The sequence below is a fragment of the Mercenaria mercenaria genome, chromosome 19 (genome assembly GCF_021730395.1).
Source record: "Mercenaria mercenaria strain notata chromosome 19, MADL_Memer_1, whole genome shotgun sequence".
Classification (NCBI taxonomy): Eukaryota; Metazoa; Mollusca; class Bivalvia; order Venerida; family Veneridae; genus Mercenaria; species Mercenaria mercenaria.
In genome coordinates, this window is record NC_069379.1 from 20,291,763 (window position 1) to 20,317,358 (window position 25,596).

General features: G+C 35.3%; 1 protein-coding gene across 2 annotated transcripts in view; it reads right to left on the minus strand.

Moving 5' to 3' along the window:
- Positions 1–25,218, minus strand: part of LOC123542964 (alpha-(1,3)-fucosyltransferase C-like) — a 39,978-nt gene extending 14,760 nt beyond the window's left edge. For both annotated transcript variants that reach the window (XR_008368763.1, XM_045329020.2), the window contains exon 1: positions 25,139–25,218. The gene's annotated coding sequence lies outside the window, so the exon portion shown is untranslated. The remainder of the gene's footprint in view (positions 1–25,138) is intronic.
- Between the last annotated feature and the right edge of the window lie 378 nt (positions 25,219–25,596).

Genomic DNA, 25,596 nt, shown 5'->3' on the forward strand with positions numbered 1-25,596 from the left:
AACTTTGTCTGTATTTTATGATGTAACACCTGTTTACCAAAAACATTTAAATCTGTCAAGAACTGTCACTAGAATGTTTAATGACTCAAATGGTGGATGAATATTGTACAATAGCTTAAGACTGTGTGATGAATATGAAATAATAAGATAGGTACAGATAAACTATATTAAAACACTATGTAAGTATAATTCTAAGCAAAAAGTGGCATAATTCAGATAATATTGGTGCGAGAGTTATGCATCTTGTGTCATATGATGTGGGTGATGATGTGGAACAACTACTTTAAGTTTGAAACAAATGCATTTCGTAATATCTGCGATATAGTTAAAATGCACCAAAATTAACCTTAAATTCAAGGTAAAAAGGGAGCATAATTCATGTCAAATTGGTCTCAGAGTTATGCACCTTGTGTCACATGACGTGGGTGATATAAGGAACATCTATTTTAAGTTTGAATCAAATGCATTTAGTAATAACTGAGATATAGTGAAAATTCATAAAAAGTAACCTTAAATTATAAGTAAAAGGGGGCATAACTCATGAAAAAATGGTGTCAGAGTTATGCACCTTGTGTTACATGATGTGGATGATAAGGTGGAACATCTACTTTATGTATGAATCAAATTCGTTTAATAATAATTGATATAGATATGATTGGTAGATTTAACCATGCTGTGACTTTGACCTTTAACTTACCACCCTGGTTAATACACTCTGCACATTGTTTCATCACCACCTACCTACAAGTCAAGTTTGAAGTCAATACTTTGAATGGTCATTAAATTATGCTCCTTACATTAAATAGAACGGACAGATTTGACCTATGAGCTCAGTTTGTGACCTTGACCTTTGAGCTACAGAACCGGTTCTTGGGGTCTGCCTATCATCTGATTGCCACTAACCTACAGGCCATATTTCTAAATTAAAATAAACATTATCAGTTTCTTTTATGAAATTCCTTCAAAACATATCTAAATTCCAGACGGACAGACTATTTATGAAATATTAATATACTGGGCGTCAATGAAAAGTTTCCACTTAATATATACCTCTTTATTTTTTATACAATATCCACGTCACTTTTTCATGGCCTGTGCGCGGGCTGTTACTCATAGACCTTGTCTGATCATGTCTCTTAACCCATTTCATGACTATCAGGTGAGAACAACCCATAAGACGTGCAATATCACGACATGAAAGTTCGGCGTCAACCATGCCAATGACCTGATGGCGTTGATCTTTCCTTAAATGTGGCATTCTTAACAAAGATATTCTGGATTTTTAACGTATTCCTTTTAGTCTGTCGTCTAACTTTCAAGTGCGATGAATGATTTGCGATAGAATTTTCGTACATGTCGACATTGCTCGAAAAAGTCATTTTGCACGTGCGGCCCGTGCCTCAAATGGAGTTCATCGAATTTTATAAATCTTTGCTCCAGTGACGTCTCAGTTTCGTCAAAAATGTAGTCGTGTTATGCTTTTAACACAGTCCAATGCGATTGTTAAAATAAAAGCGCCATTAGGTTGGTAACTTTACAGTGAGTAAATATATAAAATTATATATCAGAACAAAGGGACATAAATCGCGTGTTCTTCAAGCAATCTATCTGCAACGTACTTACAGTGTCACCATTTCTCTATATTAGTCAACATTTCTTCTAAGTGTTACTGAATTCCATGTAACCATGTCTTAAGATATCACAATGTACCGTATGTGTATAAAGGGCAATAAATCTTTATCTTCCTCAAGCAATCTTACTGAAAGTTACAGGGCTGCATTTCATCATAACAATTAATATTTCAACCATGTTTCATTGAAATCCTACTACCAACTTTGAGATGTCTCTCCAGATTGACAAAGAATTGAATAAAAACAAACAAAAAGCATTATGTACCATATATGTAATACAAAGGGGCATAAATCTTGTCTCCCAGGAGCAATCATATTAAAATTTACTGGGCTGCATTGTTCTTCAGCCATTAATACCATGTTTTATTAGTCCTATAAACCAAGTTTGCGATATGACTCCGAACTGACAGATATTGGAATAAACACTAATGTGAAGTTTTCTTTGTTTCTGAACAGAGCCAGTTCATAGCCTTTACAAGTGAGCTTTTAATATGTCTCTACATACTGGATAGGAAGTGTTGCAAGAAAGCTCATTCTTTTAATTTGGTGTGTGCACACATGTAATGTTACTCTGTTGTCATGTATTATGTATATACAGTAACACTGCTTATACTGAGCACAAACACTTTAATAACATCCAATGAAATGAGCAACGAAATGGGTATGTTCATCATAAAACTAAAAATCCATGAGCCATATATATCTCTTCACTTCATCGATTAGTGGAATAATGACAGTTTTGATGCCAGTCACAACTCTTCTTTTACCTGGAAAAAGTTTAAACATTGTATTCAAACTGTTTATGAATTTTAAGCTTCTAATAAAGTATTAATACAAGAAGTCTTAACATATAACTTAACGTAGCAGCAATACAAATGGACACATTTTTCATATTGCCCTTTAGATAAATAGTGCAACGTCTAATAAAACATTTTGTACTTTTTTAAACTTATTACAGAATCCACTTTTGTTGAATCATGGATGAGGGAACACCATTATGCCCTCTGGTAAAAGAAGACTGAATAAAAGACATTTTCTTTTTTGTTTAACCACATTTTCTTATAGCAAGTAATGGTTACATCAAGCTATATTCAATGTAATAGTGATTTTGTACAGAATACTAATTATTCTCATTTAAAATGTCACTGTCCCACTTATGAGATTTTTCACTATCAACTAGGTGTGAAACTAGCTAATAGACCTAGGTAAAGACACCATACACCCACATGTGAACTAGTATTCAAATTTCGGACAAAAGTGTTTTTGAAGTATGTTAACTTCAAACAAGAAACGCGGCAATGCCACGAAACCAGGTTTTCAACACTTTTCATAAGAATAAACAAGAGTGCCAGAATGTCACAATATACGCCCGTCACAGCAAATGTCTTTACTCTAGCACCTGTATTTGCAGATGTAATGTTAATTTTGTGGTTGTTTAGTAATCATTGTAATTCTTTTGTTTTTCTAAGTCCACAAAAAACTCCTTACCAGGTAGAGATACCTTAAAATACACCTAAAATTAGAAAGTAACAACTATGTTGTACCACAGAAAAGTGGTCTTGGTTTTTCCCTACGGTCAATTATAAAAAAAGTTACAATATAAGTTATTTATAGTAACAACTAAGGGAAGTTAATCTTAAAAAAAAAAAAAATTTAAAAAAAAATACAATTTTTTTTTTAAGTCCACACAGAAATCTTACCAGGTAGAGTATTGTCAAAATACACCTAAAATTGATGTAACATGCATGTTGTACTACAGAAAAGTGTCTCGATTTTCCTACGTCTAGTAATGAAAAAGTTACAATATAAGCTATTTATAGTAACAACAAAGGGAAGTAATTCTAAGAAGGGAACTGCGCAAGACACTTCGTCTCATGATGGTGTATAATTGTGCCAAGTTTACTTCAAAATCCCTCTATGCATGAAGAAGATATGCTCCGGACCAAAGTTTTCATTCTGTATCCTTTGACCTCTAAGTGTGACCTTGACCTTAGACCTAGGGACCTGGTTCTTGCGCATGACACTCCGTCTCATGATGGTGAACAATTGTGCCAACTTTCATCAAAATCCCTCCATGCATGTAGAAGATATGCTAACCCTAACCCTAACCTAACCCTAACCCTATTTTTAGTAACAATGACCTTGACCTTGATCCCAGAAACCCCAAAATCAATCCCAAGCTACAAATTTATATAAGTTTTCTATACACCAAGTTTCATCATGATAGCTCATTCCTAAGTTAAGTTATTGACCGGAAACCCTTTTTCTATTTTAAGTAACAGTGACCTTGACCTTGATTCCAGAAACCCCAAAATCAATCCCAGACTTTGTCTTGATATAAGCTATATACATACCAAGTTTTATTCAAATATCTTTACCTAAACAAAAGTTATTGACCGGGAACTCTTTTTCTATTTTAAGTAACAGTGACCTTGACCTTGACCCAAGAAACCCCAAAATCAATCCCAGCCTTTGTCTTGATATAAGCTACATACATACCAAGTTTTATTCAAATAATTTCTTTACCGAAACAAAGGTTATTGACCGGAAACACCAGTTTGACGCCGCCGCCGCCGCCACCGCCGCCGCCGCCGCCCGCCCGACCGATATCTACCCCAATCTAATAACTCAGGTTTTCGTTGAAAACCTGGTTAAATATCAACTAGAGATGGTTGAGACGAGTTGATCCAATTAGATGGTCTGGATGAGTGGATCCAATCAGTAATTCAAGGGCCATAAATCAAAAGTGCCTGGGCGGATTTGGCTAGTTATCGAACTTGGCTAAGGTCTTATAGCCAAACACATTTTATTCAAGTTTGGGGAAAATCGGATGAGAAATGTTCGATTTAGAGAGCGGACAATTGTATAAAGGCGGATTTTTCGGTAAGTCAAGGGCCGTAACTCCAAAATGCCTACACTGATTTGGCTAGTTATCAAACCTGGCCGAGGTCTCATGGTCAAACACATTTTGTTCAAGTTTGGTGAAGATCGGATGAGAAATGTTCGACTTAGAGTGCGGACAAGAGTAAAAAGGCCGATTTTTCGATAATTCAAGGGCCGTAACTCCAAAATGCCTGGACCGATTTGGCTAGTTATCGAACTTGGCCGAGTCTTATAGTTAAACACATTTTGTTCAAGTTTGGTGAAGATCGAATGAGAAATGTTTGAATTAGAGTGCGGACAAGAGTAAAAAGGCCGAGTTTTGGTAATTCAAGGGCCATAACTCCAAGACGCCTGGACCGATTTGGCTAGTTATCGAACTTGGCCGAGGTCTTATGGTCAAACACATTTTGTTTAAGTTTGGTGAAAATCGGATGAGAAATGTTCGACTTAGAGTGCGGACAAGAGTAAAAAGGCCGATTTTTCGATAATTCAAGGGCCGTAACTCCAAAATACCTAGACCGATTTGGCTAGTTATCGAACTTGGCCGAGGTCTTATAGTTAAACACGTATTGTTCAAGTTTGGTGAAGATCGGATGAGAAATGTTTGAATTTAGAGTGCGGTCAAGAGTAAAAAGGCCGATTTTTGGTAATTCAAGGGCCATAACTCCAAGACGCCTGGACCGATTTGGCTAGTTACCGAACTTGGCTGAGGTCTTATGGTCAAACACATTTTGTTTAAGTTAAGTGAAAATCGGATGAGAAATGTTCGACTTAGAGTGCGGATAAGCTTTATGACAGACACACATACAGACACATACACACACAGACTGGAGTAAATCAATATATCTCCCACACCACTGTGTGGTGGGAGACATAATTTACCGTATGGTTTCCTTTGTTTTGGTTAATTTCCACCGGCGTATTTCTTTCTTTTAATTGATTGTTTCCTGTTAGTTGTTTGCTGCTTAGATTGTGATGTCATCTTTCTTCTAACAACCACCTGAAAAGTTACAAATAACTGACTTAAAATGGTAACTGAATGAGGACATGATGATCCTTTTTTGCTCACCTTTGTATCACTGCTCAAAAAGGTATAACAAGACAATTGCCCAGTAAATACTGTTCCCTTCTGGAATGGCATTTGTCATATTAGGGAACACATCTTGTATACTAAAAACTTAATTGAAGGACCCAAGTTTTCTTTAAATATTGTAACCCACCATCTATAAGCAAAATGTCATGAAAAGATTTCTGATACTTGTTAAATGAACCAAGGAGCTATGTTTTCTGAATGGCAAATAGATGAAAAGGCAGAAAAACAGTGGAAAAAAATAACAAAATAAAAGGACCTGCATATTCTTGCCTACACGCAGGGAAGACAAAGTTATTCAAAGAGAAGATCACCAACTCTTTTCCAAAGGGGAAAGATAAACTACAAATCACATATTGATGTCATAATTTGATGTCATATTATGAAGTCATAGTGTATGAGCAATTTTTAATTTACAATATCTTTGAAAATGATATTAATTTTAGTCAAGAAAAATGATCTAACACGTCTGCCTGATAAATGCAGATGTTTTCCCAAACATTAGTACAACGTGGATAAAAAATCTGTCTAGCACTCGTTTTTCCATTCCACGTTGTCTCTCCAGTATGGGAAAACCATTTCTTATACAGACAGGCATTTGCACCTCAGGGGCATAATTTGAACAATTTAAGTAGGAAGTGCAACATACCAAATATCAAAAGCCTAGGCCTTGCACTTTCAGGCATGACGATTTTCAAAGGTTTTTTTTCTTCTACGAGTCTATGTAGAATTTGGGACCCACTGTGTGTGGCATCTTTTCACCTTCGGGACTAATTTGAATAATCTTGGTAGAGGACCACTAGGCAATGCAACATACCAAATATCAAAAGCCTAGGCCTTGAAGTTTCAGATAAGAATTTTAGTTTTTTTTCCTTTAGAAGTCTATATAAAACTTAACATCTTTCCAACCCAGGGTGTTAACCTGAACAATCTTGGTAGAGGACTACAAGGCAATGCTACATACCAAATATCAAAAATCAAAGGTGCAGGTCTTGTGTTAAACTCGCCATATGACCTATAATTGTGTGGGTGCTACGTTAAACCCAACAAAAATGGTCTTGTGGTTTCGGAAAGGAAGATTTAAGAAAAAATCATATATAAGTCTATGTAAGTCTTGGGACCCCCGGGGCGGGGCCTATTTTTCACTCAAGGAGTATAAATTGAACAATCTCCATAGAGGACAATTAGATGATGTCACATGCCAAATGTCGAGGCTCTACGCCTTGCGGTTTTTGGACAAGAAGATTTTTCCGTTTTTCCTTTCGTTTGCATGGAATTCAATTCTTTGAACAATTTTGAAAGGGGGGCACTCAAGGATCATTCCTGTGAAGTGGTGTAATCCCAGATTACCTAGTAACAAATTTGTCCTAGAAAATATTGAGAGTAACATTCTGACCAAGTATCATTAAGATTTGGTAAACAAGAGCACCGCCTTGCGGATGCTGACGCTCATCTGATTTTTTTTGTATAATAGAAATATTGTCCTACCCATGATTTTCTAAGTCTAAAAAGGGCCATCACTCTTGCAAAAAGCAGGATAGAGTTATGTTTCTTGATGTACAGTGTCCACTTATGATGGTGAAAATCTGTTGCAAGTTTTAAAGCAATAGCTTTGATAGTTTATGAGAAAAGTTGACTTAAACATAATATTCAACCAAGAAAATGATTTTTCTAAGTCCAAAAGGGGCAATAATTATTGCAAAAAGCAGGATGGAGTTATGTTGCTTGCTGTACAGGGTCAGCTTATGATGGTGAACAAGAGTTGCAAGTTTTAAAGCAATAGTTTTGATAGTTTAAGAGAAAAAGTTGACCTAAACATAAAACTTAACCAAGAAATCTGATATTTTCTAAGTCCAAAAGGGGCCATAAATCTTGCAAAAAGCAGGGTGGAGTTATGTTTCTTGCTGTACAGGGTCAGCTTATGATGGTGAACAAGTGTTGCAAGTTTTAAAAGAATAGCTTTGATAGTATAGGATAAAAGCTGACCCAAACATAAAACTTAACCAAGAAAACTGATTTTCTAAGTCCAAAAGGGGCAATAATTCTTGCAAAAAGCAAGATGGAGTTATGTTTCTTGATGTACAGGGTCTGCTTATGATGGTGAACAAGTATTCCAAGTTTCAAAGCAATAGCTTTGATAGTTCAGGAGAAAAGTTGACCTAAACATAAAACTTAACCAAGAAATCTGATATTTTCTAAGTACAAAAGGGGCCATAAATCTTGCAAAAAGCAAGATGGAGTTATGTTTCTTGCTATACAGGGTCAGCTTATGATGGTGAACAAGTATTCCAAGTTTCAAAGCAATAGCTTTGATAGTTTAGGAGAAAAGCTGACCCAAACATAAAACTTAACCAGGCAACGCCGACGCCGACGCCGACAACCGCTCAAGTGATGACAATAACTCATCATTTTTTTCAAAAAATCAGATGAGCTAAAAATGTGACCTTTGAAGTGTTAACAGTCAAATTGTTGGGTGGCAACGAACACAGGGTGGTCTCAATAGTTCGCCTTGAGCACTTTGTGCTAAGGTGAGCTACAAATCAAGAGTTTTAGTCATTTCTAGATTTAACGGCTTACATGTAGCTGTTTAAATTCAAGAAATTATAATTTGGAAAACTCATGAATTTGCATAGCAATTTCAACAAGAGCTGTCAAAGGAGACAGCTCGCTCGACTATTTCGATGATGGATAATGAAACTGGGCACATCTGAGGAAGCTGAAGCTGTCACTGGAATATTTAATGACTCAAATGCGTATGAAGATATTAGAGAATAGTCTCAAAACATTAAATCAGTATAAAAGGAACATAACTCATAGAAAACGAAAGTAATGCACCAAGTGTTCTATAATGCGGCTCTTTCACAGCAATTATTTTAAGTTTGAATCAAATCTTTTTAGTAATACTGGAGCAGGGACAGATCCAAGATATTTTTCCAGGAGGGGTTCAGATTGGGTAGGTGCTCCTGCTGGTGAAATGTTTTGTTTCTCGGGGTCAACGGAGAGCGAATTTCGAGCGTTTAGAGTAAGAAAAACAAGAATCTGAATCCCATCAAAAATGTAATCATCACTTCGAAAATTAGAAATCCAATATTATTTTACAAATTTTCCCATGATATTAAAACAGGAATAGTGGAGGGAATAGTGGAGGTACGGATCAACAAGGATAAAAAATTCATTATTTGCCTTGACTAAGTTTAAGCCCCCCTGCCAAAGACTCGCCGACTTCTAAAGGGTTATTAAAAATAAAAAAAATATAAATCATGTATTGCCATTACCGATGTGGATGTTTGCCGTTTGATGTTTCAAAAGGTACGAATTTCCAAGAGTTTTCCTGTATGTTGTAAAAGGTTTTGTAATGAATGTTTCCTAATGTACGCAGTTCGTTATAATACAATGTTTGTACTGTTTATTCAACTATGGGAGTGCAGCTTTAAAGTTTTCACCATTAACTTTGAAAATTCTGGGGGGGTTGGGATCCGGACCACCCTGACTGACCCACCCCCCACACCTTGGATTTGCCCATGCTGGAGATACAACAAAAGTCCGTCGCAGCTTGAACCGGAAATTCTACTAGTAAAAAAGAGGGCATGGCTCAGAATAGACTGGTGCCAGCATTATCAACTTTGTGTTCTATGATGTGAGTGATGATGTTTTTTGTTCTTATTTTTTTGTTGGGTTTAAGGTCGCACCGAAACAATGATAATAATTAAAATAGTTGCACCAGCGCTACTGACCTTGTGTCATATAATGAGGATGAGGATTTGGAAAAACTAATTTTTAATCAAATTTATTAAGTAATGCCAAAGATATATATACCATAGTGAGAGTGCACCGCAATTAACCTGAAATAATATATAAAATGGGGACGTAATGCATGCGATATTGTTGCAAGGGTTGTGGACCTTGTATATTAATATGATGTTGGTGATTATGTGGTACGACTATTTTAAGTTTGAATCAAATCCATTTTGTGAAATAACAGAGATCAAGTGAAAGTGCATCAAAACTATAACCTGAAAATTTTAGTAAAAGGGGGATAACATAAAAATACTGGTGTCACAGTTATGTGTCAAATTATGTAGGCGATGCTGATAAACAATTATTTTAAGTTTGAATCAAATCATTTCTGAAATAACAGAGATATAGTGAAAATGCATCAAACTTAACATAAAATTATAATCAAAAAGGTAATTATTCATGAAAAAATGGTGCTAGAGTTATGGTTCTTCTGTCATATGATGTGGGTGATGATGTGGAACAAATATTTTATGTTTGAATCAAATTCATTCAGTAATAACTGATATAAAGTGAAAGTGCACCAAAACTTCAACCTGAAATTCTAAGTAAAAAGGGGGATAATTCATGAAATATTGGTACCAGAGTTATGAACCCTGTGCCATATGATGTTGGTGATAATGAGGAATAACTATTTTTTAAGTTTGAAACAAATACATAAAGTAAAAACAAAGAATAGAGAAAGCGCATCAAAACTTTAATCAAGGTAGGGAGGAAGACAGACACGCCGCCGACGCCGGGTTGAGTAGGATAGCTCTCCATACGTCGTTTAGTCGAGTTAATAAAAATAATCAATGCATAAAAGGAAGAAATTGAGAATCCATGTGATGTTTTTTGGGGTATTTTTGGGGGGAGGTTTTGGGTTTTTTTTTTTGTTAATATGCAACAGCCATTGATGATATGATAAACATACGTAGTGCCACACTATCTTTTGCCTAAATTTGTTTTTATATAATGAAGCCTTTCATGAAAAGTTAACTTTAAAATTTAGGAACAAACTTGGCAGGACCACACAGAGGTGTTTTTCATAATGTTTGGTGATCATACATCAAGGGAGAACGGGAGAAGCTTACATTTTTTTCTATTGTCTGGTAAGGCAGCTTCTCAGTGCTGCACAATTGTAGACACGAGTATGCATTTATTATGCCTATATTCACTTACTTCTCGTAAAATTTTTTCTGCAACCAATAGCTCTCTGAAAACGCCAACATAATATTTATTCTTGTTTTCTCCGCCACAATTGTCAGCCTGAATATAAAGGTTTGGTGGTTGCACATTTTCCTGCAAATATGACAAAACATGATTCAGTTCAAATTTAACACTGAAATACATAATACGATAATATCAAAGGTTTTCATTTTAATTGTCAAGATTTAGAGTATCGTAGATGACTGTGAAGCTAAATACTGTCAATGGTAAAAATAGTTGAAGATGGAAGAACAACACAAGGCAAGACAATTACAAATGTACATTAAAAACTGATGAATAAAGCTATAAAGTTTAGTTATCTTTGATAAAACTAAACTTAAAGAGTCAGTGAAGAGCAAAACATGCAATTTTAAACAACTGAGGAAGAATCTGACATTCTGATAGAGTTGAGAATCCATTTAATGGTATGGGGACCCCGGAGAGCAGTGAAGAGAAACCTGATAAAACTTGAAAATGCTCATGACTAAGTTTGGTGAAAATTAAAATAACATACAAAGGGGTTTTCTCAAAATGTACAAATCGGGTTTGGTAAAGATTCATTCATCAAGACGTAGTTTGTGGAAAGATGCTATAAATTTGCAAGTTTGAATTTTACCTCTGGCAGCATCTTAATGTTATAAAGGGAAACAGTCTGAATATTGAGAAGTCAAATCCAGGAAGTGATAAACAATAATTGAAACCGATCAAAAGGCGGTATTATAATTCAAATGATGTCGGCCAAAACCGAATACCCATAATCAATGTTTGTTAAAATGTTTATTTTTTTTTTGGTTGGATTTAACGTCGCACCGACACATGTTTATGGCGACTTTCCAGCTTTTAATGGTGGAGGAAGACCCCAGGTGCCCCTCCGTGCTGTTAAAATGTTTAATTGTTTCTAATAGTTACTGCATTTTCAGCCGACTAAAACGAACGTTTGCCGAAATCAATAATGGTGAAACGAAATAGAAGGAGATGATTATGTCGTTTTCATCTTGTTGTTGGAGAGCGTTTAGTTACACATGTGCCAACAACTGGGGAGATACCACGCAGTACACAATTCATAGGCATCCAGGCCATACCAAGAGGAGGCGCTCATCATGGCCCAACTTTTTTTTTAAATAAATGAAATTACACTGTCAAAATATTAAAATGAAATATTTTGTATTAAGTAACTGTTTCCAGATAGAATGAATTTATTCCAAAGTCTGAAAATGAATTACTATTATGGCAAGCCAATTGTCCAATAATTACGTGAACCCCGGTTCACGGTCGAAGAACTAGGAATAACGATCGATAAACTAGGTTTTTCGAACGTAAAACTAGGTTTTTCAAATACTAACCTATATTTTCGAATGAAAACATCAGATACCGGCGTAAACCATATTAATACGACTCGTAAACCAGTTTACGTTTGATAACTAGGTTTCTCGATGAACTATGAATTTCGGTCGTTATCCTATGTTTACGACCGTAAACTTGGGCTTTACGAAACGTGAACCTACTTTACGAGCGTGAACTATGGTTCACGATGTTATCCTATGTTTTCGCTCGAAAAATGGTTAGTATTGAAAAACCTGTTTTACGTTCGAAAAACCTAGGATTATCGATCGTAAACCTAAGTTCAGCTTAAGACAGTTCTTCGTATAGTCACTCGAAAACTAGGTTTTCAGGTAAACTGAGTTCACGGCGTAAACTAGGTTCACGTCGTAAAATAGGTTCAGATCCGTAAACCATGTCTTACGCGAAATTATTGTTGATTCTAATCCTAATTATCGACCGTAAACCATGGTTTACGTTAAATAAACTAGGTTTTTCGATTGAACTATGAGTTTCGGTCGTTATCCTATGTTTACGATCGTTATCCTATGTTTACGCTCGTAAACCCCGGTTCACGCTCGTAAACCATAGTTTACGAACGTGAACCTATGTTTACGACAGTGAACTGGGGTTTACAATCGTGAACCTACATTTACGAGCGTGAACTATGGTTCACGCCGTTATACTATGTTTTCGCTCGAAAATATGGGTTAGTATTCGAAAAACCTAGTTTTACGTTCAAAAAACCTAGTTTATCGATCGTTAATCCTAGTTTTTCGACCGTGAACGAGGGTTCAGTAATTATTGGACAATTGGCTTGCCATATAGTTACAAATCGATAAACACGGTTTTACGAAGGTAAACTGTAGTTCACGGCAGTAAACCTAGGTTCACGTTCGTAAATATAGGTTCACGACCGTAAACATAGGTTTACGGCTGAAATTGATAGTTGATATTATAATCCTAGTATATCAATCGTAAACCATGGTTTACGTTCGATAAACTAGGTTTCTCGATTGAACTATGAATTTCGGTCGTTAACTATGTTTACGGACGTAAACTTGGGTTTACGAACGTGAACCTACGTTTACGAGCGTGAACTATGGTTTACGATGTTATCCTATGTTTTCGCTCGAAAAAATAGGTTAGTATTTGAAAAACCTGGTTTTACGTTTGAAAAACCTAGTTTATCGAACGTAAACCTAAGTTCACGCTCGTTAACCCAAGTTCACGTTCGTAAACATAGGTTCACGCTCTCGAAAATATAGGTTCAGATCCGTAAACTATGGTTCACGTCCGTAAACATAGGTTCCTGGCCGTAAACCCATGTTCACGCCCGAAATTCATTGTTGATTCTATAATCCTAATAAATCGACCGTAAACCATGGTTTACGTTTGATAAACTAGGTTTCTCGATTGAACTATGAGTTTCGGTCGTTATCCTATGTTTACGATCGTTATCCTATGTTTACGCTCGTAAACCCCGCATCACGCTCGTAAACCATAGTTTACGAACGTGAACCTATGTTTACGACCGTGAACTGGGGTTTACAATCGTGAACCTAGATTTACGAGCGTGAACTATGGTTCACGACGTTATCATATGTTTTCGCTCGAAAATATGGGTAAGTATTCGAAAAACCTAGTTTATCGATCGTTAATCCTAGTTTTTCGACCGTGAAGTAGGGTTCACGTTATTATTAGACAATTGGCTTGCCATATACTATAGGTAAAAACCTAAATACATAATTGTTTCGTGATTAATATCATGTTCTTATTAAATCTGACTTTTATCAAAAAATATCTTATTTTCTTACTATAAATCTTTTATTATTTTGAATTCTTGATTTTAATAATGATGACTACAAGAGGGTCATTTACCCTAAATCGCGTACCTGAATAAAAGACTTCAGGTGTATTTGCATACGTACAGAACTAGGTTTCTTCTATGTTAGCCTATATTATATACATGTAACATACATTCTTGAACCTAAAGCAATAATTTGAACAATCACGGTAGATATTACAAATCTGATATCACACGCCAAATATCAAGGCTGTAGCTATTATTGATTCAGAGAAATGTTCAAAGTTCCTTACATATAAGCATGTAGTAAGTATATGTCAGACAAAGCGGCGTAGCCATTTTTTTTTTATCTTAGGGTAATCATTTAGACAAGTACGGTAGAGAGTCAAACCCTTATATCAAATGCCAAATATCAAATCTCTTAAGATAAGAAATTTTAATTTTTGATAGCTGAAAACCTTTTTTTAACAAAAAGAACCATTTGAACAATTTTAAAAGAGGGATACCCAGACATCATTTGTGTAAAGTTTGACTAAAATCAGTGGCTTTAGATGAGAAATTGTTGTTGAAAAGTGACCATGCCCTCTGACGGCATTTTTTGTCGAATCAGAAAAAGATTTGTAGAAGGTCACTAAAGAACAATATTTTGGAAAATATTTTAAAATCGGGCCAGCAGTTTCACACAATTTTTTTTTTAATTTTGAACTATATACATGTATGAAAAAGTGACCACGCCCTCTGGCGCCATGTCTGACAAATCAGATTTATTTGAACAATCTTTGAAGAGTCATACAATGAACATTTGTGTATTTATTTTTAATCGGGCCAGTACTTTCACACAAGAAGTTTTTGTTTTTTAATTTCCACCATATACATATACAGAAAATAGACTACGTCCCCTGGCGGTCATGTTTTGGAAGAATCGGTATAATTTGAATAATCTTAATGAAGAGGACCATTTGTGTGAAATAATTTCAAAATCAGACTTATGGTTTAGGGAAAGGTGTTGTTTGAAGATGTTTTATATTTTTAGCTCTAACGGTCCCTGTGTGGAGCCAAGCGAAACCGTTTGAACAACTTTGGTAGAGGACTATTCATAGAACGTCCATACAAAGTTTTATCAATGTCTACTTTGTGGTTTTGAAAGAGATGTCTTTTAAACACAATTGTTGACAACGGACGGACGCACTCACGCACGACGGACGACGGAACAGCGTGATCACAATAGCTCAGCATGAGCATTGCTCAGTTGAGCTGATAACAAGAGCTGTCCGTAAGACAGCCAAGCTCGACTATTCGAAATATTGTCCCAGAAGCAGGACAATATTACCCAAAATGTTAAATATAAAAAGATATTTAAGTTCAAAAGGGGACATAATTTGACCAAAATGCTTATCAGAGTCATAGGACCTGTGCTATCAACTAGTTTTATAACCCCGAAGGCACATGTGAAGTTTCAGTTCAATATCTGCATTAGTTTTGGACATGGAAAATGAAAAAATAAGTTTCAAATCTATATGCCTTTAAGTAATAGCTGTAAGTACTTGCATGCAAAACTTTAACCAGGATTTTCTTAGTCCAAAGGGGGCATAATTTGGCTTAAATGCAGGTCAGAATTATGGGAGTTGATACTGTCAACTAGTTTTATAACCCCGAAGACACATGTTAAGTTTCAATTCAAAATCTGCATTAGTTTTGGAGAAAGTTTCAAATCTATATGCCTTTAAGTAATAGCTGTAAGTACTTGCATGTAAAATTTTAACCAGGATTTTCTTAGTTCAAAAGGGGGCATATTTTGTCCAAAATACCAGTTATAGGACTTGACCCAGTGAGGTTGGTAATTGATCTAGAAAAAGAAAAAAGTTTAACCAGAATTTTGTAAGTCCAAAAAGGGGCATAATTTAGCCAAAATGAAGGATAGAGTTATGGGACTTGGTGCTATAGTAACTTGCATGTAAAACTTTAACCAGAATTTTCTAAGTGCCAAAGGGGGCATAATTTGCTCAAAATACATGTCAGAGTTATGGAACTTAACTCAGTGAGATTGGTAATTGACCTAGAAAAAGAATAAAAAGTTTCAAAGCTATATGCCTTTAAATGATAGCTGTATGTACTTGCATGCAAAAACTTAACCAAGGTGTGACTCCGACGTCGACGCTGACGCCGACGCCGACGCCGACGCCAGGGTGAGTAAAATAGCTAGACTATTCTTCGAATAGTAGAGCTAAAATGTGTAGAAACGGTATCAGTTAGGGATATGGAAACTGCTTTATGAATTATAGTGACTGTATCATGATCATATGTTATATGAAACAATAGAGTTGTTGTAAAGGATCTGTACTAGAATAGAATTTATCCTGTGTTTAAAGAGATGTATAAATGTTATACTTTTCATTTTTTATACATTCATTTGCCCATCAAATGGATAAGCTATTTTCGGGAAGAGAAGAGCGTGTACTTAACAATGCTAGAGTTGCATCGTAGGTTGCTGATCCATATCATTAGATAGTATCCAAATGTCTTTCAGATACCATGGATATTATTATTCATTTATGTCTCAGAAACGCATATATTTATAATAACTAGATGCCCACAGGCAACATGTCGAGCCCACCACCTGACCTTGACATTTAATGTACATACGTCTGACAGATTGTCTCATTGAGACAAACAATTATGCCAAGTTATTCATGAAACTCCCAATACATGGCTGAGTTACAGCCCAGACAAAGAAAACGGCACAAAGTTAAGACATTAACTTTTGAGGTTAGGGTCTGGGAGTTGCACGCAACACTCATTGAGGCAAACATTTATACGAAACAAAATGATTTCATAGCAAAGTTACAGCCCAGACAAGCCCTAAAATGATCTTTGACCCCCAATTGTGACCTTGATCTTTGAGATAGGGATCCAATGTTTGCGCACGACACTCCGTTTCATAGAGGTGAACATTTATGCCAAGGATAAAAAAGACTGCTACATACTTATCAAAGGTATTGCATTGACAAGCTCTAAAATTACATTTAACCCCTTATTATGACCTTGACCTCTGAGATAGCAACATGTGGTTTGCACATGACACTCCGTCTAATTGAGTTAAACATTCATACCAAATATAAATAAGATTTCTCAATGCATGTCAAAGTTATGGGCCGGATAAGATATGACATGACATTTGACCTCCAACTGTGACCTTGACTTTTGAGATAGGAACCTGTGGTTTACGTAGGACATTTCGTCTCATTAAGCTTAACATTCATGCTAAATATAAACACAATTGCTCTATGCATGTTAAAGTTATAGTCCGGACAATCAAATCCGGACAGACGCATGCACACACGGATGGATGGACGTACCAAACAACTATTTGGACAAGTATGTCTTCGCTTCCGAAAGCGGGCTCGACAAAAACTATAATATTATTATAATATTGGAAAACAAGTTTGAGAATTATTACTTTGAATACGATGGATATGGGCTGCTTGATAAACCATTATCAATTTCGTAGCACATGTATGGCGATAGCATGACAATAACATATTCATCTGTTTCTATTCGTTTCGAAATTATTGATTTCGGCAAACATTCGTTTTATTGGCTGAAAAGTTTACTTTGGTATATATTCACAAAAAAAAAAATTGTTTGCATATAAGTATTGATATCTCATGTAAATAACAGGTAAAGTTATATTGAATAATTCCTTATTCATTAAGAAATTGATTACCGGACGGCGAGATTTTGCTGGCCGTCCGGTAAGCGGACCAGTATGCAGGCTATGCGCCCGGTTAATTACCGGACGGCTAGAAACTTCCATTGATAAAACTTCTAGGGCAGATTCCATGAGTTTCCATCACCTTAATACATTTTTTGTTCGCATTTTTGTATAATTCTAATGTGCCATGGATCTAATTGGTTACAACCATTTCATTTTCACCTTTTATTTTGAGTTTAACTGCAATATAAACAGATTTCATTCGCCAAGTCTGTAAATTTTCAGACTTTATATATAACCCATAATGTGCTCTATGCTAGGGAGTAGTCATATTAGTATATTTTCTACAATTGTGACTCTAGGACTCAAATTTAATTCATTAAACCCAATCCACGCTTTAAAAAGTACCTTTTTGGTTATAGATCTACATAAATTGTGTACAAAAAATCATACAATCTACTAAAAAGGTGAATCAAGCTATGTTTTATTACAAGCATTCAAGCTTCAAACATTGCATTAACCGGTTCATTAAAGATTAAATTTAATTAGATAGATTTAGATTGAATATAATTAAATAGATTTATACTTACCAATAAAGTAACGGAAATGCATGGATATGTCCGCCATCTGGCATATCATCAAGCGCGCCAACAAACCGTGTTATGCTACATCAGCGGATATTGTGGGTTATTCCATTGTATTACACAGGTGTATCAAAATGATAGTGACATGGAATTTAATATTTTTCTATTGTCCTTACTGTTTTATATTTTAAGAAGATTTGGATAAATGAATAATTGACCTCTTTATATTTACTAACGAATTTTCAATGCAATAACTATAAAATCTACTGTTAGTTTTACCGGATTTGGACAAGTCCAACAGAACACCCTTTATCTCGAAAATGAAATGTTCGGATTGGGTTCACGGTTTACACATAGGCCTATGTCACTACGCGCAAACTATTTATTTTGTTGGGTTTAATGTCGCACCAACACAATCATAGGTCATATGGCGACAATGGTTGAGGAAGACCCCAGGTGACCATCCGTGCATTATTTAGTCAAGAGCGGGCACCTGAGTAGAACCACTGACCTTTCGTAAGCCAGCTGGAAGGCTTCCTTACATGAAGAATTCAACGCCCCGTGTGAGACTCGAACCCACATCGATGAGGGGCAAGTAATTTGCAGTCAGCGCCCTTTACCATTCGGCCACGGAGGGCCCCTACTACGCGCAAAACTGTCTAAAGTGTCACTTGTGTTAAAACACGGTTGTGACGTAATCTTTTGTTACAATGTAGCTTTGTTCATTATATGGATAATTGTAACGGTACCGCTTTTTACCTGTTTTACAAAAAAAAAACAAAAAAACACCATTACATGCGTTTTCCTTGTACTTTTCGAAGATTGCTGTCAAAATTCTATTCTCTGTTTTGTAAACACCAGATGAATTTAAAATAGTAATTTATGTTATGTTTGATACAGGGAGTTTCTCATACAAGCGATAAAAATGAAATGTACAAGTAAAACGTTTGTAATGTTTTTGTAAAACATATTTTTGCAATTTTCGTAAGATTGCCTTTTAAATGTGCATTTTCTTATGACATATTGTGATTAAAAAATGTCTCAAGAACTCAAGAACTGTCTTCTTTTACCCATGAAGACCTCTAGAATGATGCATATTTTCATTTGATTTTCGAAGAAAGGTGAAAAGTACTAAAACGCTGTTGTAGAATTTTCAAACCAAGCAATAAGGTTATTTACCTTTAGCCTGCTTGCGGCAAGTGATTCTGCATTTGTGACCAGTGCAGACCAATATCAGACTGTACGTCCGTTCAGGTTAATCATTGTCTGCACTGTTTGCTATTGTCAGTAAATTTTCAGTGAATACCCCTTCGAATAACAAATGTTATTGCCCAAATTGAATGATGAACCGGTCCATTTAAGAAATTTAGCAGGCTAAGGATAAAAAGCAAAAGGGTCACGATGACCCTTGATCGCTCACCTGAGAAATATGAGTACATGTTTCAAATGTCAAACTGATGCTAAAATACTAAGGAAGTTGGTCAGTAGGGCACATGCATGGTCACTGAAAGTCAGTTTTAAGATCGATGTGGAAAACTGTATAAGACGCGTCATCAGAAAGCCAAAATAGTGCGTTTGCGACCAGCATGGATCCAGACCAGCCTGCGCATCCGCGCAGTCTCGTCAGGATCCCAGCTGTTCGCTTATGGTTTCTCTAATTATAATAGGCTTTGAAAGCGAACAGCATGGATCCCGACCAGACTGCGCGGATGCGCAGGCTTATCTGGATCCATGCTGGTCGCAAAGCCACTATGTTGGTTTTCTCATGGCGCGGCTCGTAATTGTCATCCAAGTTTCAAGACTGTATCTTTAAACATTCAACAAGAAAGTAGGTCCACAGGTCAAAGTCAAATGACCTCTAATTACGTGGGGTCATGGGGTAATTATAATTAAGTACATTGGCATAGAAATCTAAGTGACCCCGGGATGGGGCTTTAAATTGATCCTGGGTCATGATTTTCAAAATCTTAGTAAATGACTACTAGACAATACATAATGAAATATATCTAAGCTCTGTACCGCTCGGTTTCAGAGAATATTTTTTCTTATGTTTTTCCTCTACGAACTCTATGTAAACTCACGGGGCGGGACCAAGATTGACCCTGGGATCATAACTTGAAGAATTTTGGTAAATTGGTAAAGTCTACCAGATAATGCCACATACAAAATATCTAAGCTCTAGGCCTTCAGGTTTCAGAGAAGAAAGTTTTGAAAATCACAATATAGAAATAATAGGGAAAATAAGCCCCGCCATCTGGCGGTCATATTTTTTAACAAATAGAATGACTTAAGGTACTTCCGCCATCTTGAATTTAAAGTGACCTTCATTTGCGGTGTGAAAATATAATGAACAAAGGCTTTCAAATGTAGCTGTTCCATAGCACAAAAACAGCTCAGTTTGCAAGACCTGAACTTAAAGTAGCTGTATAAAAAGTAATACTGGAATTTGGAAATAAACAAAGCAGATACTTTACCTGTATTTTTCCAAATTTTTGGTTAGATTTATTAATCCTTTCAAAATACTTTATTAAAAATTCATGAATGGCAAAAGTTAGTTCAATTTATTTTTATTTATTTTGTTGGGTTTAACGTCGCACCGACACAATTTTAGGTCATATGGCGACTTTCCAGCTTTAATGGTGGAGGAAGACCCCAGGTGCCCCTCCGCGCACAATTTCATCACGAGCGGGCACCTGGGTAGAACCACCGACCTTCCGCAAGCCAGCTGGATGGCTTCCTCACGTGAAGAATTCTACGCCCCAAATGAGGTTTCGAACCCACATCGATGAAGGGCAAATGGTTTGAAGTCAACGACTCTAACCACTCGGCCACGGAGGCCCCAAAGTTAGTCCAAAGTTTCAATAACTGCATAGGAGAAATGTCTTACTGAATAGAACTAAACTTATTACAAAATCTGTTTTCAAATCTGACCACTTCTTGTATTAAAACGAAAATACATTTTGTAAATATTGCTATGTTCAGCATACATAGAAGTAGTGCAATGTGCGGACAATGATTTTTCTATATACGGTGTACCAAACTGCCTAAAACTGTAAGACAAGTCTATTACTTAATTTGAACAAGATTTGGCAACGATCCAAAACTTGTTTCAAGGATTGTGCAAGTATAAGAAAGGTTTAATTTATCATAGTGGAATTTATGTACTTACGCGCTGCTTATCTCACGGAAAATTTGGTGGAAATGGAATTTTCGGCATTTTCTGCGATAACTACCGAAATTGCTTAACGCAACTTTCTCACACATACATGATTGTATATTTATAGATTATAAAAACAATCGGACCAGTATGCGGAAATACTGCGGCCCAATGTTTTATGATTGTCTAAAAAAATTTGCATATATATCGTGATTAAGCAAATATTTTTAGACAATCTTGAAACATTGGGCCACAGTATTTCCGCATACTGGTCCGGGACAAGTTCGATGTGTATAGTGATTCCTTATTAGATGTTTCATGCGTCGTAAACTAACCAATTTTGATCTATCGACTTTTTATACAATATGTGAATTTATGCAGCATGGTTTTAAAAACACAGTGAGAATAAATCGCAGAAAAAATGTACAGCCAAATATATTAGGAGGTAATATAATTTGTATACAATTGTAGATAACTACGAAACAAACAAAATGCAATCAGTTGAACTTTTCACGCGAAAACCTGATGATTAAAATCAGCAATATCTCAAAAATAACTTTTCTGTATCTTGGTTCTTCGTTAAACAATGATATTTTTTCACACTTTCATAGATTTAAACTGATAATAAATGTGTATTGAAATTCCGGCATAGAAATGGACACTGACTTTACATTACTGCGGTGTTGACAGCGGAAGCAGCGTTCCAGTACTAAGACTCTCTACGAAACCAAGGATAACGAGTTCTTTATCTGAAAATTACGAACATTTGGGCTCAGTGTTCAGTATACACCTGAAAATGATAGACTTGCTATTTGCCGAGTGCACGCTTGTTTTCTGTCGTAAACTAGTAAATATTCGTACACATGCATAATCTCATAAACACTTCTTTAATATATGTTCTCTGAAATTAACAAATAACTGGCTCAACTGAGACACCATACTTTAAAGTTTATTCACCACGAGGTTCAAAATGCACGGGAGTCCCTTGATAGTACATGCCTTCACATGGTTGAAGTCTAAACAAATAGTTAAATATGCTTCGTTATATTTCTCACTGAAAAGATCGGACGTATTTTGTTATTGGAAAACTTATAGAACATATATGCATTTAAAGTTGAATGTTGATTGTTTTCAACAGGACGTAAAACTGAAACAAGTAAGCACTTTTACTTTTTCAGCAATGTCCCTAAGGTGAACTTTGACATTGTTTACAAAGAGAAATCAGTTTTGTGTCATCTTGAAATGCGTTGTACGGCTGAAACGTATAGTTCCCGGAAAAGTTCTAAATGGTTGATTTGGGGGATTTTCGTTATTTATAAATTCAACACAATGTGCAATATTTCCAGTTTTTGAAAATGATTGAAATTAAACTTTATTTTAGAAAAAGTTCTGATCTTTCATTAATATTTTGCCAGCGGATGCTTACAAATTTTAAGTGAAACGGCTTTCTTGTCCAAGAGAGGTGTGTTAAGCGAAACACTATCATTACACATTGCGTTTATTCTTTAAAATGTGAAGGATCGGTAACAGATTAAAGAGATCGGACAGTGCAAAACTATACTAAATAGATATCTCTAACCATGAATAAGCAGGCATATATATTTCAGTAAGAAAATCTGAGGTAAAAGAACAATCATATATTTAATTTCTTGAAATAAACATGGCGGCGAAATGTTTTAGAAAAGCTGTGCACGTGTTTTGCGCATTAGAATATTTAACATTTTCTTGAAAAAGTAACGCTCGTGTGCACTATTTCGGCATTTCTTTGATTTGAAAATAAATATTCTATAGCAATTTAGGTTTCATACGATACCAAAATTTTGCACCAAAAATGTTCACTCATTTTCTTCCAAACCAAAAGCACTTTGGAGATAGGGTTCAGCGTAGCTTTTATGCTCGCAAGTTTACCTACAGACATATCTTTTCAACTTTTATCATATATTTTTTGTGTCCTTGCATTTCGAAAGCTGTTTTGAGGATTCTGATTTTTCACATGAATTTCATATTTCAATTTGCGGAAGTACCTTAACGACATTTTCTTGAAAAAGTAACGCTCGTGTGCACTATTTTGGCATTTCTTTGATTTGAAAATAAATATTCTATAGCAATTTAGGTTGCATGCGATACCAAAACTTTGCACCAAAAATGTTCACTCATTTTCTTCCAAAGCACTGTGGGGGTAGGGTTCAGCGTAGCTTTCATGCTCGCAAGTTTACCTACAGATATATCTTTTCAACTTTTATCATATATTTTTTGTGTCCTTGCATTTCGAAAGCTGTTTTGAGGATTCTGATTTTTCACATGAATTTCATATTTCAATTTGCGGAAGTACCTTAAAAAATGGTAGAAAGTCACCTAGGAATCATTTCTACATTTTTCTTTTTGAAATACGGCTAACTGTTTCTAATAAGAAGATGTATGAAAATTTTCTTATCGGTTGCCATGGCAACTACAGTTCTGAATATATCTTAATCTTTTGGCAAATTTTGAAAAGATCATTTCTGAAAAGTTTGGTGTAAATCTGCCCAATAGGTTTGGAGAAAAAGATTTTTGAAATTTACAATATAGTCATGTAGGGGAAAATCCCCCGCCCCAGGCAGCCATGATTTTTAACAAAATAGATCGGTTTAAGGCATCGCCACAGTCACAACTCAGTATCAGTTCATATTTTCAGGCCGAGTATTTTTCTCCTGAAAATTGCACTAAAGCCTTAACAGCTCGTCAAATTATCATCAACATAAGAAGCATATGATGATTTATAGTACATATGCCGCTTGTAAAATATTTGAGACTCGTTTAGACCGAAAATTTACCTCAAAATATTGAAATTTTATGTGCAGTATAACTCCAATATAAAAGATATTAAAAAGACAAAATTTAGTTAATTTCATAGTACAATATGTATACTGCAAACTCCTACGGATTTTTGTCGAAATTGTTCCTGGTTATTGCATTAGACACAAAAAGACAACCCCATGTAAATTTAATTTAAAATGTTGTTTGTACATGCATTAATGACCACAGGTAGCCAGGTAAACCTATACATAATCCTATAATATTACCTGTTTATATACATGTAAATTATGTGTGAACAGATAACACAAATTGGATAAATTGATGGTGTTGGGATTTTTGTGTATAATTCAGTAATCGGGTAAAATTTCAAAATAATTTCTGAAGACTTTATTTTTCACGGTCTGCTTTACAATTGGCTGTAATTATCTTTGAAATGTATTGAATATATATCGAGTTTGACTGCAGATAAAATTGCAAAATTTTGTCATAAAAAATATCGAATAAAGGCATAATACAGGTAGTGAAATGCACATCCTTCTACTTGCATATGTTCACGTTGATATTTAAAACATAATTATGACAAATTTATTGACTTTATAGTTACCACTTAGTCATCTTTTATTTTTATGAAAATTTGCATGTAAAATTTTGAGTCGAATGGCTGCCACTGTAGGCGATGCCTTAAGCAATTTTGGTTGAGGGTCAGATAATTTTTACAAAATAGTTTTTGAAATCCGACTTACCAGCTAACAGTTTCTGCGAAGAGGAATTTTTGAAGATTTTCCTTTCGGTTACTATTGCAACCACAGTTCTGAATGGATTTTATTTCTTTGGGCAATTTTGAAAGGGTACCACCCAAGAACAATTCCTGTGAAGTATGATGTAAATCTGCCCAGTAGTTTTGAAAAAGATGTTTTTGGGAGATGTTTTTAGAAAATGTTGACGGACGACGCACGACGAACATCAGAGGACGGACATCAAGCGGTTACAAAAGCTCACATTGAGCCTTTGGCTCAGGTGAGCTAAAAACCAGAAATGAAAAAAAAATGAATTAAGTTTTATTTTCATAACTTACAAAATGAAAACGATTTTATGGTAAAAACGAAATTTTCTTTTCATGTCTGTTTCATTGTTTGATAAAAATGCAGAGTAATATTTGAAAAATATATACATACATTTTTGAATGTCTTCACTTGGACACGTCTTTGAATCAAATTACTCGATGTAAAATAAAATTGCAAATTCAGCACGAAAAAAACGTGGAAAGCTATTCATGTACATATTATAAGGCCAAGTTAAATTTTACTGTTGTAAATGTATCTCAAAACATGCAAAACGAGACCTATTTCAAACTTTCCCATGAATCAGCACTGAATATCATTTATGTTTTAAAATATTTTAATTGCAATAAATCTTTAGATGCAATTTAATTTTAACTCCGTTTGACTTGTTTTTAGCTTAGTAGAGACACAAATCAGTGAATTGTATTTGCCCTGAAGAGGACAATATTAGAGAAATTATACAATATCATGACAATCTTGACTTTTTCGTGAGGACCATATTTTAAGTCAGAGAAAAGCCTCAAACTATCCATTATGTGAAAGAATGGATAATTTTCGGGTTTTCTCCTTTA